At 36.3% G+C, this 3,585-nt stretch overlaps 1 non-coding gene across 1 annotated transcript; it reads left to right on the forward strand.

Moving 5' to 3' along the window:
• Positions 1 to 290: 290 nt before the first annotated feature.
• LOC126074123 (U6 spliceosomal RNA) lies at positions 291 to 397 on the forward strand. The gene has a single exon (XR_007516931.1). It is a non-coding gene; the product is annotated as a U6 spliceosomal RNA (small nuclear RNA).
• Positions 398 to 3,585: the final 3,188 nt, after the last annotated feature.

The raw sequence follows: 3,585 nt of genomic DNA on the forward strand, positions 1-3,585 counted from the left end.
CTGAGAAAATACAGATTTAAATCCTTGTCATTTTACTTACACAAAATCATCAAGCAATTTCAAAAAGACTGCCTTGTTTCGCCCTGATTTTTTTAAAGTGTTTTCTCTTAATTTCTTATTTGCAAGTATTGGTTTTTACTGTGCTTTCCTTTTATGCTGGAGAAATGACTTATTTTTCTTTGGAGACCAGTTTATGTGTCCCAGATAATTAAATATTTGGATTAATGAAGAGTTATGTATCTTTCAGTTAATTAGAACAAATAAAAATACATGTAATAAAACCATAGGTGGTACTCACTTTGGCAGCACATATATGAAAATTGGAATCATACGGAGAAGATTAGCATGGCCCCTGTGAAGGGCCGACAAGCAAATCTGTGAAGTTTTACATAATATTTTAAGGGGCAGAGAGTTTTTGATAAAGGTGATGAAAAAATTTGGAAACGGAGATGGTGAGTATTACACAACACGGTGAATGTAGTTCATGTTGTTGAACTGTACACATAAAAATGGTGGAGATACTGTGTTATGTATATTTCACCACAATAAAATTAAAAAAAAAAAGTGAAACTGTATAGTATATTATCGTCTTCAGAGTAGTTAAGCCAATCAGCAGAAAAACTAAAAACAAAGTAGGACTCAGGCAGGTGGGGAGAATTTTACTTTTATTTTTTAAAAACTTCTCTGTGATGTTTAAATTTTTGTTTTCCCATGCATATATTATTTCCATAATTCACCACAAGTCAGAGTAGACTAATGACAACTGTCTTTTTTAAGTAATTAATTAGTGATTAGTAAGTTAAAAAAAAATATGAACACAATTCAATTTGGGGAGATGATTCAGAAAGCTGCTTTGTTATCTTTTAATGCCCGGTGGTAATTTACCTTCACACAGGGACTCAGGTGAAGCACCTGGGGTGTTTGATTCAGGTTATAAGGGACCTAGAAACCCAAACCAAACCACTTATAATTGAGTTGACTTGACTTATGGCGAACCCATGTGTGTCAGAGTAGGACGGTACTTTGTAAGGTTTTCAATGGCTGTTTTTTTTTGGAAGTAGATTGCCAGGCCTTTCTTATGAGGGACTTCGGGTTGATTCGAAATGCCAACCTTTCTGTTAGTAACCAGACACTTAACTGTTCGTGCTACCCAGGGACTCTGACAGAAATATAGCGCTCCCCAAGGCCAGCACTTGACTCAAGGTGGGGGTGAGTTTTCAGATTAGAGAATCTCTTACCAATTTGTAAGGACTAAATTGTTTGTTTTGGGGGGAAGGGGAGACATAGGTGGAGGCAAGAGCCTGAATTTTGCTCCAGAACTGTTTATCCGAAACATGTGAGCCAGGGGCAGCATTCTGGAACCTAGTTTTATTAGGTGTCAGTCACCAGTAAGGGAAATATTTGTTGATGAAATACACTGATGAAATGGATTGTTAAAACCAAGTAATAAATCCTGTCTGTACCCTATATCAGGGTTTCCCAAACTGTGTTCTATAGAATATTAGTTGTACGGTTGTTATATTTTTAAGAAGCGTTCTGGGGCCAAAAATATGGAAAACACAGAGTTAAAAGAGTTAAATGGGATTCTTTACTCCTGAACTTCTCAAAGGCGTCACAATGTCAATGTTAAACCAGTTACTGTGGAGTTGATTCCAACTCGTGGTGGCACCATGTGTATCAAAGTAGAGCTGGGTTTTCAATGGCTAATTTTTTGGAAGTAGATACCCAGGTCTTTCTTTCTTTCTTTCTTTTTTTAATTATTGTACTTCAGATGAAGGTTTACAGAATTATCTTCTCATTAAAAAATTAGTATACATGTTGTTTTGTGACATTGTTTACCAACCCCACGACATGTTAATGCTCTCCCTTCTTGACCTTAGTTCCCTATCACCAGCTTCCCTTTCTTACCCTTCATCAAAGTTATCACTTATCTATTGTCTACTTAGTGTTTTTCCATCCCCGTCCCTCCCATACCTTTGTAACCATCAAAGATTGCTTCTTTTCGTATGTAAACCTTTTCATGAGTTTTCCTAGCAGTGGTCTCATACAATATTTGTCCTTTTGTGATTGACTTATTTCACTCAGCGTGATGCCTTCCAGGTTTATCCATGTTGTGAGATACTTCACAGATTCATCATTGTTCTTTTGTCATTGCGTTAATACTCCATTGTGTGTATGTGCCACAGTTTATCCATTCATTTGTTGGTGGGCATCTAGTTTGTTTTTGTCTTTTTGCTATTGTGAACAATGCTGCGATGAACATGGGTGTGCACATGTATATTCGTGTGACGACTCTTACTTCTCTAGGGTATATTCCTAGGAGTGGGATTGCTAGATCATATGGTATTTTTATTTCTAGCTTTCTAAGGAAGTGTCGGAAACCCTGGTGGCATATGGTTAAGTGCTACAGCTGGTATCAGGGTTATGCTGGCTTCATAGAATGAATTTTCTGTGTTCTGAAATAGTTTGAGTAGTACTAGTGTAAGCTCTTCTCTGAATGTTTGGTAGAATTCTCCAGTGAAGCCAACTACGCCAGGGCTTTTTTTGCTGGGAGTTTTTTAATTTAATTAATTTATTTTTTATTACCTTTTCAATCTCTTCTCTTGCTATGGGTCTGTTCAGATTTTCAACACCATTTTGTGTTAGTTTGGGTAGATAGTATGTTTTTAGGAATTTGTCCATTTCCTCTAGGTTTTCCAACTTTTTGGAGTATAGTTTTTTCATAATACTCTGTTATGATCTGTTTTATTTCTGTTGGGTCTGTTGTAATGTCCCCCATTTCATTTCTTACTTGGGTTATTTGTGTCCTCTCTTGTTATTCTTTTGTGATTTTGGCTAGTGGTTGATTTTGCTGATCCTTTCAAAGAACCAACTTTTGGCTTTGTTGATTCTATTATTTTTCTGTTCTCTATTTCATTTATTTCTGCTCTGATCTTTATTATTCCCTTTCTTCTGGTGGCTGTGGGCTTGTTTTGCTGTTCTCTCTCTTTTCGTTTGAGTTATGTAGCTAATGTTTTAATTTTGTTCCTTCTTTTTTGATGTGTGCATCTATTGCTATAAATTGACCTCTGAGCACTGCCTTTGCTGTGTCCCACAGGTCTTGGTATGATGTGTTTTCATTCTCTTTTGATTCTAGGCATTTTTTGATTCCATCTTTGATTTTGTCTGTCACTCAGTGGTTTTTAAGCAGAATGTTATTCAGTTTCCATGTATTTTGATTTTTTTTCCTTGTTCTTCCTCTCGTTAATTTCTGCTTTGATGGCATTGTGAGCAGAGAAAATACTTTGTGTTATCTCAATGTTTTGGATTTTGTTGAAGGTTGCTTTGCGGTCTAAGATGTGGCCTATTCTGGAGAATGTTCCATGTGCATTAGAAAAGAATGTGATTTTGCAGCTCTTGGGTGGAGTGTTCTATATATGTCTATGAGTTCAAACTGGCTGATTGTGGCCTTTAGATCTTCTGTATCTTTGTTGAGTTTCTTTCTAAATGTTCTGTCTTTTATCAACAGTGGTGTGCTGAAGTCTCCTACTCTTATTGTGGAACTGTCAGTTTCTCTTCTCAGTGCTGTTAGAGTCTCTTTTATGT

The sequence above is a fragment of the Elephas maximus genome, chromosome 3 (assembly GCF_024166365.1).
Source record: "Elephas maximus indicus isolate mEleMax1 chromosome 3, mEleMax1 primary haplotype, whole genome shotgun sequence".
Classification (NCBI taxonomy): Eukaryota; Metazoa; Chordata; class Mammalia; order Proboscidea; family Elephantidae; genus Elephas; species Elephas maximus.